General features: G+C 40.6%; 1 protein-coding gene across 1 annotated transcript in view; it reads right to left on the bottom strand.

Moving 5' to 3' along the window:
- EPN3 (epsin 3) overlaps window positions 1-10,131 on the bottom strand; it is a 63,517-nt gene extending 53,386 nt beyond the window's left edge. Inside the window, exon 1 of the mRNA XM_044300017.1 lies at window positions 9,848-10,131. The gene's annotated coding sequence lies outside the window, so the exon portion shown is untranslated. The remainder of the gene's footprint in view (window positions 1-9,847) is intronic.
- Window positions 10,132-15,695: the final 5,564 nt, after the last annotated feature.

Below are 15,695 nucleotides of genomic sequence, written 5' to 3'. Positions count from 1 at the left end.
TACTCCTGTCAGGATGGTCCTCCTGCATACTCCTGTCAGGATGGTCCTCCTGCATACTCCTGTTAGCTTGGTTCTCCTGCATACTCCTGTTAGCTTGGTCCTCCTGCATACTCCTGTCAGCCTGGTCCTCCTGCATACTCCTGTCAGGATGGTCCTCCTGCATACTCCTGTCAGGATGGTCCTCCTGCATACTCCTGTTATCTTGGTCCTCCTGCATACTCCTGTCAGGATGGTCCTCCTGCATACTCCTGTCAGGATGGTCCTCCTGCATACTCCTGTCCGGATGGCCCTCCTGCATACTCCTGTCAGGATGGCCCTCCTGCATACTCCTGTGAGGATGGTCCTCCTGCATACTCCTGTGAGGATGGTCCTCCTGCATACTCCTGTCAGGATGGTCCTCCTGCATACTCCTGTCAGGATGGTCCTCCTGCATACTCCTGTTAGCTTGGTCCTCCTGCATACTCCTGTTAGCCTGGTGCTCCTGCATACTCCTGTCAGGATGGCCCTCCTGCATACTCCTGTGAGGATGGTCCTCCTGCATACTCCTGTCAGGATGGTTCTCCTGCATACTCCTGTCAGGATGGTCCTCCTGCATACTCCTGTTAGCTTGGTCCTCCTGCATACTCCTGTTAGCTTGGTCCTCCTGCATACTCCTGTCAACCTGGTCATCCTGCATACTCCTGTCAGGATGGTCCTCCTGCATACTCCTGTCAGGATGGTCCTCCTGCATACTCCTGTCAGGATGGTCCTACTGCATACTCCTGTCAGGATGGTCCTCCTGCATACTCCTGTCAGGATGGTCCTCCTGCATACTCCTGTTAGCCTGGTCCTCCTGCATACTCCTGTTAGGCTGGTCCTCCTGCATACTCCTGTGAGCCCCTTGCTCTCTTCTTGATTTCCGGGGTCGGTTCCTGCACAGTCATCTCTCCTGGTCTTGTCAATCCAGGATAGATAGGGTCTGGCAGGGAAAATCAGGAGGAGCAAGGTACGTAGAGTTGCTCCGGCCCGACTCAGTGCACTGTTCATTTCCTTATACATTAAAAGCACTTCTTCAGAAGAATGAAGTAACAGAAGTGAAATTACATTCAGCTGGACTAGACCTAAGAAGGCTTTGTGCCTGCTTTTATAGGGTTGATCTTGCCGACCGGTGCTTTTAAAATAATTTTTTATGATACAATATTAATGGCCTATTTCTCAGAGCATTAATGTCTGTGTGTTTCACTTGTGTCCATGGTGCTATGTCTGGGGCCACAGCTGAACTTTAGCTGTAGTACCAGATAGAGAGCAACATGTTTGCAGACAAAGTCCTGTCAGCGACTGCAGTGAAGCGGCCTAATGCACCTTCTTTGATGGCTAAACAGCTGGATGTAAGTTGGAGTAAGTGGCTCTGCACATTGCAGTAGCCTTTCTGTATTATTACAGCAGGGTCCAAGCCTGTCAGGGCTGCCTATGCATCACCACGATTTGTCACATTAAGATATTCGAAAATCCCGAATAACACCCTCTGCGTTCCTCCGTAAATTCTCCACATGTGGTTATTATGCCAAAATCAGAAGGTGTATACCCAGCCACAAGCATTTCTGCTTTGCCACTGAAATAGCAAGCCATTTCTTCACCAATGGTTTATAGATGTGGGATTTCACCCTAAAGGTTGGTCAAACACATTGTCGGCCAAATCCACTGACCATCTAAAGGGTATTCGTTCGATCTTAACATGCCCTATGCTTTGTTCACAGGGAAGATAAAGGCCCCCCCTGAGGAGCCTGACAATGGCTTAATCTCCTCCCACCACTGAAAATGCATGAATGAGCAGAAGAGCAATCATGGGAGGGTGGCCGGACATACATGAAGTGTATGGCCAATCTAAGTTATAACTCAAGGAACAACAATAGGTTAACCAACACGAGCCAGTGACTAACAGATGTTTGAAAAATATTTTTTATAGATAAGGTTATTATTACACATGAAGATAAGACGCATGGACGCAGAATTCCTTAGCGGTATTGACCTTGAGCAAGTTTAGTACTGATAACATTCATTCAAAGATAAAAGCTTGTAGGACCAGCTGACTTATGTGTATTGTGGCCTCCCAACTTTCCCCTGACAGCAGATATCAAGGTACAGAAGGATGTTGGAGGGAGAAAAGTATCAGACAGTTGGATTTCAACATGTCTTATCCCTTTTTTCTTAGGGGAAAAAGCCACCACCAGAGCTTTTTGGCAGTGGCTTATTCTTCTTTACCCATTGAGAACACAGGAATGTTAGGATGAGCATGCCTATGTAAGGGGATGCGGGGGAGATAGTTGGGAGGAATGGCTGTCAGCCCAACAAGCCTTAATGCTGACAGCCAACTTTATATATCATAACAAAAAGAGATGGAATCTCTCAAATCTGTCCAAATCAAAGCCCAGTTACATCCACACAGAGTGCTTAGAATTAGGGCTTATATACACAAACATGTGTGGCCCATGCCCATATTGTGGCCTGCAAACAGCGTAGGGGCGTAGCTATAGGTGAAGCAGATGCTTTGGGGCCCGAACTCAGAAAGGGCCCACTTAGGAGAAGGGCTAAAAGATTTTATTTCCAGGGCTCCCTTAAATAGTATTATACAATGACATTATATACATAGACACTGTAGGAAACGGACTGAGCGGCTGCTGGGCCTCTTCTGAGAGAGCGATCTTGACTAGCCCTCAGGATTGGGGGTTGCACAGGAGTCCACTGGACCGCGTCCACAAATGGCAGCCACTGGCCCACGTCCACAAATGGCGGCCCCGCATGAGCCCTTAAAGAGTATGAAGTGTAAAAGAGTCCAAGGCACCACCAGTAGGTTTGATCAGAGCTTTTCTGTGGAGTATATAGAAATTGGACTTTCTCAAGCTGTGTGAAAGCCATGCGTGCTGAAACATTGCTGATGTGCTAAACAGTCAAGTAGTTCTGATTCCAGGATAGCACTCCTGCCTTGGGTATGGTCCACATGACATCCATTTGGACTTAAAAGGGTAGTCTCATCTCAGACTTTGATGGCATATCGCTATGATATGCCATCACTGTAAGATTGGTACAGGTCCCACTTCTGGCACCTATCTACAGAACAGGGCCCTTAAGTAAAGTAGAGCACACAACGCAATGCGCGGCATGCTCCCCATTCACTGCTATAAGAGTTCCGAAAATAGCCAAGATACCATGAAGAAGCTAGTCCTATGTAACAACGCCAAGCAAAAATATACATGAAACAGTAAAAATTAAATGAATTCAAGCGTAGGGAAAAAAAAACATAAGATAAAATATTACAAAAACTATCTCGAGCCCAATGTGCCGAATCCACATACCAAACTAAGAAATAATCCGTTACTACTGCGGACCTTAGTAGATACCCAAGACACGTAGAATGTTATTTTTAGGTCATACATTTTAAAATTTTTGCACAAACTGGTCAATTGTGTCCTTTTCAGCTCAAACATGATTCCCTTCCCTCACCTTTGACCCTAGCAAATAACTGCAATTCCACAGACCACATGCACCACCAATGACTGAACTTAAACTACTTGTGATTCACTTTATGAGGTCCATAAAAAAAATTCTACCAGGAACTAGTTTTTGAGTGTGAACATATTTTAAAAGGGTTGTTTGCTTTGGGCCCCCCATTTGGATAGAAGGGTCCAACAACGACCAGCTGATCACAGGGTGTCCAACTGCTTGGAGTTCCTCTGATCATTTGTGATCTGTGGGACGAACTGGCAGCGCCATCACAGCGGTAAATAAAGCGTTACATAGTACCACTAAGGTCAAGGGGCTGTGATGACTATCAGCCATTGGAAGGGTCCGTGGTGCTCATTCTGATACTGATTACATATCTTGAGGAGGAAAACCCCTAAATGGAGGAGCCCAGAATTTCTTAAAGGAGTTATCCTATGACCAATGTAAAAAATGAAAATGTTCATGACAATCTCTTTCTAACAAAGCTAGAACCAGCCCTGTACCTCACATGGATCCAGAGATCTCCCCATTCATTGCTCTGCTAGATTTCTATCAAGCCGACAGCTCAAGGGGAGTGTATTTTCTGCTGCAGCTCAGGTGGCGTGTCCATGCTCTCCCTATCACAGCTCAGGAGACAGTTGGAGGATGAAACTGAGCATGTGCGGCCTTCTCTGTGAGCAGGACAAAGAAATAAGGATAAGAACAAACAGCAGGTGGCGCTATACAGATACATTTTATTGAATAGCTCAGTGACTATGCAACATTTTTAATGATATGCAATTACTAAAGTATTTGGATGCAGGTGCTGGTTTTAAAACTGCAGAATATTTTTTGAGGGACAACCCCTTTAAGAGAGGTTTTCCAGACTAGACAACTCCCATTAAAGTAAAAGTGAAATAGCCGACCAAAGACGAGGTGACAAAGTGCTTTTCACTTTCTTCTAGCGATGGGACCATTTCCTAGAAACATGCAAATCTGTAAATTTATACTTACTCTCATAATACAGACTGCTGAACATATGTTTATACACATCTTATAATATAGACCACTGTACGTACGCTTATACAAATCTCCCATAATATAGACTGCTGTACATATGCTTATACACATCTTCCATAATATAGACTGCTGTACATTTGTTTATACACATGTCCCATAATATAAACTGCTGTACGTATGCTTATACAAATCTCCCATAATATAGACTGCTGTACGTATGCTTATACAAATCTCCCATAATATAGACTGCTGTACGTATGCTTATACAAATCCCCCATAATATAGACTGTTGTACGTATGCTTATACAAATCTCCCATAATATAGACTGCTGTACATATGTTTATACACATGTCCCATAATATAGACCGCTGTACGTATGCTTATACAAATCTCCTATAATATAGACTGCTGTACGTATGCTTATACACATCTTCCATAATACAGACTGCTGTACATATGTTTATACACATCTTATAATATAGACTGCTGTACCAATGCTTATACAAATCTCCCATAATATAGACTGCTGTACATTTGTTTATACACATGATTCATAATATAGACTGCTGTACGTATGCTTATACAAATCTCCCATAATATAGACTGCTGTACGTATGCTTATACAAATCTCCCATAATATAGACTGTTGTACGAATGCTTATACAAATCTCCCATAATATAGACTGCTGTACATATGTTTATACACATGTCCCATAATATAGACCGCTGTACGTATGCTTATACAAATCTCCCATAATATAGACTGCTGTACATATGCTTATGCACATCTTACAATATAGACTGCTGTACGTATGCTTATACAAATCTCCCATAATATAGACTGCTGTACATATGTTTATACACATGTCCCATAATATAGACCGTTGTACGTATGCTTATACAAATCTCCCATAATATAGACTGCTGTACGTATGCTTATTACACATCTCCCATAATATAGACTGCTGTACGTATGCTTATACAAATCCCCCATAATATAGACTGCTGTACGTATGCTTATACAAATCTCCCATAATATAGACTGCTGTACGTATGCTTATACAAATCTCCCATAATATAGACTGCTGTACGTATGCTTATACAAATCCCCCATAATATAGACTGTTGTACGAATGCTTATACAAATATCCCATAATATAGACTGCTGTACATATGTTTATACACATGTCCCATAATATAGACCGCTGTACGTATGCTTATACAAATCTCCCATAATATAGACTGCTGTACATATGCTTATGCACATCTTATAATATAGACTGCTGTACGTATGCTTATACAAATCTCCCATAATATAGACTGCTGTACATATGTTTATACACATGTCCCATAATATAGACCGTTGTACGTATGCTTATACAAATCTCCCATAATATAGACTGCTGTACGTATGCTTATTACACATCTCCCATAATATAGACTGCTGTACGTATGCTTATACAAATCCCCCATAATATAGACTGCTGTATGTATGCTTATACGAATCTCCCATAATATAGACCGCTGTATGTATGCTTATACAAATCTCCCATAATATAGACTGCTGTACATATGCTTATACACATCTCCCATAATATAGACTGCTGTACGTATGCTTATACAAATCCCCCATAATATAGACTGCTGTACATATGCTTATACGAATCTCCCATAATATAGACTGCTGTATGTATGCTTATACAAATCTCCCATAATATAGACTGCTGTACATATGCTTATACGAATCTCCCATAATATAGACTGCTGTACATATGCTTATACACATCTCCCATAATATAGACTGCTGTACGTATGCTTATACAAATCCCCCATAATATAGACTGCTGTACGTATGCTTATACGAATCTCCTATAATATAGACCGCTGTATGTATGCTTATACAAATCTCCCATAATATAGACTGCTGTACGTATGCTTATACACATCTCCCATAATATAGACTGCTGTACGTATGCTTATACACATCTCCCATAATATAGACTGCTGTACGTATGCTTATACACATCTCCCATAATATAGACCGCTGTACGTATGCTTATACAAATCTCCCATAATATAGACTGCTGTACATATGCTTATGCACATCTTATAATATAGACTGCTGTACGTATGCTTATACAAATCTCCCATAATATAGACTGCTGTACATATGCTTATACACATCTTCCATAATATAGACTGCTGTACATTTGTTTATACACATGTCCCATAATATAAACTGCTGTACGTATGCTTATACAAATCTCCCATAATATAGACTGCTGTACGTATGCTTATACAAATCTCCCATAATATAGACTGCTGTACGTATGCTTATACAAATCCCCCATAATATAGACTGTTGTACGTATGCTTATACAAATCTCCCATAATATAGACTGCTGTACATATGTTTATACACATGTCCCATAATATAGACCGCTGTACGTATGCTTATACAAATCTCCTATAATATAGACTGCTGTACGTATGCTTATACACATCTTCCATAATACAGACTGCTGTACATATGTTTATACACATCTTATAATATAGACTGCTGTACCAATGCTTATACAAATCTCCGATAATATAGACTGCTGTACATTTGTTTATACACATGATTCATAATATAGACTGCTGTACGTATGCTTATACAAATCTCCCATAATATAGACTGCTGTACGTATGCTTATACAAATCTCCCATAATATAGACTGTTGTACGAATGCTTATACAAATCTCCCATAATATAGACTGCTGTACATATGTTTATACACATGTCCCATAATATAGACCGCTGTACGTATGCTTATACAAATCTCCCATAATATAGACTGCTGTACATATGCTTATGCACATCTTACAATATAGACTGCTGTACGTATGCTTATACAAATCTCCCATAATATAGACTGCTGTACATATGTTTATACACATGTCCCATAATATAGACCGTTGTACGTATGCTTATACAAATCTCCCATAATATAGACTGCTGTACGTATGCTTATTACACATCTCCCATAATATAGACTGCTGTACGTATGCTTATACAAATCCCCCATAATATAGACTGCTGTACGTATGCTTATACAAATCTCCCATAATATAGACTGCTGTACGTATGCTTATACAAATCTCCCATAATATAGACTGCTGTACGTATGCTTATACAAATCCCCCATAATATAGACTGTTGTACGAATGCTTATACAAATATCCCATAATATAGACTGCTGTACATATGTTTATACACATGTCCCATAATATAGACCGCTGTACGTATGCTTATACAAATCTCCCATAATATAGACTGCTGTACATATGCTTATGCACATCTTATAATATAGACTGCTGTACGTATGCTTATACAAATCTCCCATAATATAGACTGCTGTACATATGTTTATACACATGTCCCATAATATAGACCGTTGTACGTATGCTTATACAAATCTCCCATAATATAGACTGCTGTACGTATGCTTATTACACATCTCCCATAATATAGACTGCTGTACGTATGCTTATACAAATCCCCCATAATATAGACTGCTGTATGTATGCTTATACGAATCTCCCATAATATAGACCGCTGTATGTATGCTTATACAAATCTCCCATAATATAGACTGCTGTACATATGCTTATACACATCTCCCATAATATAGACTGCTGTACGTATGCTTATACAAATCCCCCATAATATAGACTGCTGTACATATGCTTATACGAATCTCCCATAATATAGACTGCTGTATGTATGCTTATACAAATCTCCCATAATATAGACTGCTGTACATATGCTTATACGAATCTCCCATAATATAGACTGCTGTACATATGCTTATACACATCTCCCATAATATAGACTGCTGTACGTATGCTTATACAAATCCCCCATAATATAGACTGCTGTACGTATGCTTATACGAATCTCCTATAATATAGACCGCTGTATGTATGCTTATACAAATCTCCCATAATATAGACTGCTGTACGTATGCTTATACACATCTCCCATAATATAGACTGCTGTACGTATGCTTATACACATCTCCCATAATATAGACTGCTGTACGTATGCTTATACACATCTCCCATAATATAGACCGCTGTACGTATGCTTATACAAATCTCCCATAATATAGACTGCTGTACATATGCTTATGCACATCTTATAATATAGACTGCTGTACGTATGCTTATACAAATCTCCCATAATATAGACTGCTGTACATATGTTTATACACATGTCCCATAATATAGACCGTTGTACGTATGCTTATACAAATCTCCCATAATATAGACTGCTGTACGTATGCTTATTACACATCTCCCATAATATAGACTGCTGTACGTATGCTTATACAAATCCCCCATAATATAGACTGCTGTATGTATGCTTATACGAATCTCCCATAATATAGACCGCTGTATGTATGCTTATACAAATCTCCCATAATATAGACTGCTGTACATATGCTTATACACATCTCCCATAATATAGACTGCTGTACGTATGCTTATACAAATCCCCCATAATATAGACTGCTGTACATATGCTTATACGAATCTCCCATAATATAGACTGCTGTATGTATGCTTATACAAATCTCCCATAATATAGACTGCTGTACATATGCTTATACGAATCTCCCATAATATAGACTGCTGTACATATGCTTATACACATCTCCCATAATATAGACTGCTGTACGTATGCTTATACACATGTCCCATAATATAGACTGCTGTACGTATGCTTATACAAATCTCCCATAATATAGACTGCTGTACATATGCTTATGCACATCTTATAATACAGACTGCTGTACGTATGCTTATACAAATCTCCCATAATATAGACTGCTGTACATATGTTTATACACATGTCCCATAATATAGACCGTTGTACGTATGCTTATACAAATCTCCCATAATATAGACTGCTGTACGTATGCTTATACACATCTCCCATAATATAGACTGCTGTACGTATGTTTATACACATCTCCCATAATATAGACTGCTGTACATATGCTTATACACATATCCCATAATATAGACTGCTGTACGTATGCTTATACACATGTCCCATAATATAGACTGCTGTAAGTATGCTTATACACATCTCCCATAATATAGACTGCTGTACGTATGCTTATACACATGTCCCATAATATAGACTGCTGTACGTATGCTTATACACATGTCCCATAATATAGACTGCTGTACGTATGCTTATTACACATCTCCCATAATATAGACTAACAACCTCCTGATGGATTCCAGCTGATCCAGCAGTAGGACACGTACAGTAATATATACACACAGCTCCAGCATTCAGTTCCTCCATCTTACCTGATACTTTCCGGTCTTTTTCAGTCTGCAGGGTGAAGGCTAATATCCATAACTTTGTGAAGTCTGAGTGACTACTCACTGTGTTCGGGGCACAGACACCTATATGTGGTGATACAGAGTAAGAAGCGTCTCTTCTGTGTCCAGGACGATTCAGTAGGACAGAGTAATTCCATTTGCCATAGTGGGATTGTGTGTCATTGTGGGTTTATGTGTCCGCTATGTATATGACACTGGCTGTGGTATCAGTTATGGTGTGTCCCCTGTCCCTGCGAGTCTCAGCAATGCTTCTGTCAGTGTTTTTTTCTTATGTGTCACCCTGACTAGAAGTTGCTAGGCTCGTCGGGCCGGTCGCACACTAATTCAGCCCACATTTAACACTTTAAGGACAGGCGAGTTTCTACAGGTAGTCAGGTGAGACACTTCACCATCGACACTGATTCATTTTACAACGCGAAATTTAAAGGGTGTTAATCGACCGTCCAAAGGAGATATACATTTTGTAAGAACTCTGTTCTTTATTCCAATGCAAGTCTCCTATAAAAAGAACCAGGAGGAGATTTATAAAAAAAAGGTGCAAAGGAAAAGGGGGATGGCAATCAATCAGGTCACTTTATTCATTTTCAAAAGGGGCCTCTGAAAAATGAGAGCAAGAATCTGATTGGTTGATGCGGCCCACTGTCAGCTTTATGAGCCTCATTTAAAGTGGTTGTCCCACGAAAAAAATTCTACAGTTTTCAAACCAGCACCTGGATCTGAATACTTTTGCAATTGCATATAATTAAACATTTAGTTATTCAATAAATTGTAACTGTATATCGCCACCTGCTGTTTGTTCTTTTCCTTATTTCTTTGTCCTGCTCACTGAGAAGGCCGCACATGCTCACTTTCATCCTCCAACTGCCTCCTGTGCTGTGATAGGGAGAGCTGAGACACGCCCCCTGAGCTGTGATAGGGAGAGCATGGACACGCCCCCGTAGCTGCAGCAGAGAAGACACGCCCCTTGAGCTGTCAGCTTGATATAAATCTAGCAGAGCAATGAATGGGGAGATCTCTGGATCCATGTGAGGTACAAGGCTGGTTCTAGCTTTGTTAAAAAACTGATTAATTTTTTACACTAGTCATGGGATAACGCCTTTAATCTAACCGGAATACCCCTTTAACCAAGCTGTCTAACAAAAGAACTGGCTTTGTTACCCATAGCAACCAATCACAGCACAGCTTTTATTCTTAGAGAGCGCTGATTGGTTGCTATGGGCCACAAGGACAGTTTTGCTGTGAGACAGATTTGATAGATGAGGCCCTATCAGGGATATTTATGAATACCTGGCCCTGTGGCCCCTAGCAACCAATCAGGTCTCAGCTTTCATTTCATAAACTGCTCTTGTAAGATGAAAACTGAACTGTGATTGGTTGCTATGGGTGACAAGGCTAGTTCTTCTGTGAGAAAGTCTCCTTGAGTTTTGTTTAAATTTCCCTCAAAATGGAGGAGCACAAATGCTAATAACCTATTAAGAAAATACTCAACTTTCTAAATGCTAAGGTTTTCTTAAAATCAGAGTACAATGGGGCGGCACAGTATAATGCCCTCTTACAAGCCAGAAGATTCTACATACAGTTGTCACTTCATATATTTCATCTTCATAGATGAACTTTAGGGCCCATTCACACGACCATATTAATGGGTCCGCATCCGTTCTGCAAATTTACGGAACGGATGCAAACCCATTCATTTCAATGGGGTTGCAAAAAGATGCGAACAGTACACCTAGTTCTGTCCCACGGCCCTGCAAAAAAGGCAGAACATGTCCTACTCTTGGCCCACATTGAGGACAAGAATAGGCATTTCTAACATAGGACTGGCTGGTATCCGTGTTTTGTGGGTCTGCAATTTGCGGGCTGCAAAACACATATGGCCAGCTGAATGGGCCCTTATTGAGTTATCGAGGATTAGAAAATATGGCTGCTTTATTCCAAAAACAGTGCCACACCTGTCCATGGGTTGTGTCTGGTACTGCAGTCAAGCTCAATTGAAGAGAATGCATACTTACCAACGTTTAAGTTGGTTAATTTGGGGATCTAAAATCTGCCCCAGGAATAACCTGCCTCCTTATAGGTGGGCCATAAACCATACATGGAAATTTCCCGGTGGGCTGATGCCCAGGGTAGTGCCTGGGCCCTCCTCACGGCCGGCCAGTGGAAGTTTTTGGGGATGTATTTTGTGCTACTGGGGCAGTATTTTGTGATGGACTGTGGTATTTGGCTGTGTTGGGGTGGTATAATGTCCTACAATATAATATTACTGGCCCAGCCTTCCACCAATTTGGACCCAACTACAAAACGGGGCCACTTTTAGTATTTTTTACAGGGCCGCTTTAAGTTTCCAGTCCGCCCCTGTAGGTGGGATTCATGTTATCCCCATCAATTTTCGGCCCAGGACAGCTCGAATTTGCCGGGATTGTCTCTGAAAATCAGGGACAGTCCCCTCAAATTCGGGACAGTTGGCAACCATGAGAATGGGGCTGTGCTATTTATGGAAGAAAGCAGCCATCCTTTTCTGTTTTTTTTTCCACCCCTTAAAGGTGGTTTCTGTTTTGGAAACCCAATTTTCAAGTGTTATACTGGGGTTATATCAGTTTATAAATGAGACTCCCTCATTTAGGATCTCAGTTTGATAGAGCTGAGCAACTGCAAAGAGCGTCTCTCACTGTGGAGGACCCAACTTCCCAAGGTGTCCATGCATAACACAGATAGTCCTGTTAGTACAATGGACACCATGTAATGCTTTGTTTCCCCTGTGGTGGCACCGCAGGGAATTAAAATAATTATGGCTTCCTTCAGTCTCTAATGAAATGGACAATCCCTTTAAGTATCAGCCAAGTAGTCTAAATGACTGAATATATTTATTTAGAAAAGAAAACGCCTGATTTGTCCTTAAAAGTGAATCACTGTTGGAGGCTGTGACACTCTCAGGTTCAAGACACATGGGAAGGGCATCGCTGAGGAATTACAACACTAGATTTCTGAAGTTCTGGGTGGAAAGTTTCAGCAGTATCCAGAACATTGATGAGTAGACAGGTCTGTCCAGTTCTTGCTTCCACATTTAGAGCATGTGTCACCGAATGAAATTCTTGTCATTTCACAACGTCGATGGCGGATCACACGGAAGCCAAGAGCTTTAACGCACAGGTCAGGCCTGATCATTTACAGGCACCGACAAGTGTGGAGATACTGGCCTGAGGGGCTTCTTTTGAAACTTTTCTTTGAATTATTCACTTGTATACCTTGGAATTGATATGTCTACTTTAAATCCACTGCAATCTTCTAGTTTCAGCACCATCTGTATTCAGCAACTTGGCATGTTTTCCAAAAATTGCTATATTTTTTTTTTTTATTACACATTTAAATAATTATGGGGAAGCCACTGTGTAATATCACACATGTTACAACACATACCGAAACGTCACTGCATACAGTATGTGACTGTTTCGGACCTCCAGAACATGCACCATGAAAAATACAAACTGACATGAAACTATAAATAGGATAAAAAAAGTTAAGGGCCATTTACAAATATCAATGATTGAAATTGGTAAATAGGACAACACTCCATCCAGGTGCCCTATGAGTGCATACGGAGTGACTATTAGCCTGAACAGAGATCTGCTGAAACCATGGCCACACTGGTGGACTCAGTATGACCACATATTATGAATAGACACATGGTCGTACATGTAAGGAGTGCAGATATTCTTGGTGCCTGAGGGGGCCGAATGGTTCCTCTGCCACAAAAGAATGTAAATGGTTAAATTTTTAGTGCATGGCCCTTGATCTGGAAACGGTACCCCACTTGAAGATGGTGCAGTATTAGAGGTGGACAGAGCTTTAGTCCAACTGGTGTAAGAGGAGTAATGGTTACAGACAATAGCATTTCATTTGGCAGTTTTAGTCTTAAATGGGTACACGGCTTGGCAGTTACAATTATAATGGGCACAAACTTAGCTGGTACAGTCTCTAATGGGTATATACCTTGTCGCTGGTAGATGGGCCTAACACAATTTTGATTTAAAAAAAAACTTGTGAACAAAGAGCTTCTAATTTTCATATAGTAAGTACACTGCCTGTCCCCCAAAAAAGTCGCCACCTGGATTTAACTAAGCAAATAGGTATGAGCCTCCTATTGGATAATTATTGCATGGGCGATTATCTTTCAGCTGGCAACAAGTTATTTAACCCCAAGTGGTGCAATGAGTTTCTTCTCATTTCCTAAACAACCATGTCGAAAGACACATCTCGTGGTCGTGGAAAAGATGTTAGTCTGTTTGAGAAGGGTCAAATCATTGGCATGCATCAAGCAGAGAAAACATCTAAGGAGATTGCAGAAACTACTAAAATTGGGTAAAGAACTGTCCAACGCATTATTAAAAACTGGAAGGATAGTGGGGACCCATCGCATTCGAGGAAGAAATGTGACAGGGAAAAAATCCTGAATGATTGTGATCGGCGATCACTTAAATGTTTGGTGAAATCAAATCGAAGAAAAACAACAGTAGAAATTAGGGCTATGTTTTTATTTTCCTTCTTTCAGAACAGTGTTCAACAGATTAACATCTCACTACAGAAGTTTTCTTTCTTTCTTATTAATTATATGATACTCCAGGTTTAAATCAAGTGTTCATCCTAGTACATGCTAGTAATAACATACAAAACCAGATCTGCCTCTAACTAGAGAAACAGCTCTATGCAGATTCACAGAAATGTGTCTAAAGAGGTCCGCGATAAGACGCAGGGGTATAACGGGTTTAAGGCAATGTAGTTGAAACATAAAATACAAATATGCAAGATTATACGATGCAAAGCATGAAAGATTCCAGGAATAAAATGCTCTCAAAGGTAGAAGGGTTGAGGGAGATCAAAATAAAGAAACTAAAGGTAAGAGTAGGAGGGATGCGTGGGATGGTCACTCAGGAAAGTGGAGGAGCTTAATCTCAGATTTATTCTATTGTCTGGGTCACTAGCGAAAGTTAGCTAGGGTTCTCAGGTTCTGTAATATTTGGCTGTGGCTTTATGTGTAGAGGCGCTCAGGTCCTCTAACCTGGCCACTTGACCCAATTTCTGAAACCAGTGAGAGAGAGGTGGCGTTATCATTTGTTTCCAATATAGAGGGATCATACTCTTGGCTACTAGTACCATATGTCTCCAAAGTAGAACTTTATATTTGTTCAAGGAGTCGGGTAGGATATACATAATAACATAGTTGGTGAGATCTCTGGTGAACCTGTACATACTTTTTGTAATTCTTTCCCTACTTTTGCTGATCATGGGGCAGTCCCACCATAAGTGCATATATGAACCTGTACCCGTAAGGCACCTCCAGCAAGAGGAGGGTATGAGCGGATTCATAGTGTGTAGTATAACTGGAGTTTTGTACCATCTACTAACGACCTTGTATGAAGTCTCTTGCATAGTGATACATCTGGATGGACCACAGGCATTTCTGTAGATAACTCTGGTGTCATCTGAGGACAGTTCAATGTTCAACTTTTTTTCCCAAGCTCCTATATACGAGGGTTTAGGACAACCTACGGAACCCACAATCATTTTATATATCGCAGATATCAGCTTCGGAGGTGGAGATCTAAGTAAGGCCAACTTTTCAAACCTGTAATGTTCTCTTCTCATCATCTCTCCCAACTTAATGGTTTTAAAATTGCTTATAAGTAGGGCATATGGGAGGTAGTCTAATTTGAGGGTCAGAAGTTTAGTTTGCAGGGTGAGTAGGTCTGGGAAGGCCTCGTCTATCAGTATGTCGCATCTTTCAGCCATCTTTATTTGTCAAACCAATGGGAGG

Source organism: Bufo gargarizans, chromosome 6, assembly GCF_014858855.1.
Source record: "Bufo gargarizans isolate SCDJY-AF-19 chromosome 6, ASM1485885v1, whole genome shotgun sequence".
Lineage (NCBI taxonomy): Eukaryota > Metazoa > Chordata > Amphibia > Anura > Bufonidae > Bufo > Bufo gargarizans.
This window is presented reverse-complemented; position numbering and strand designations above follow the sequence as displayed.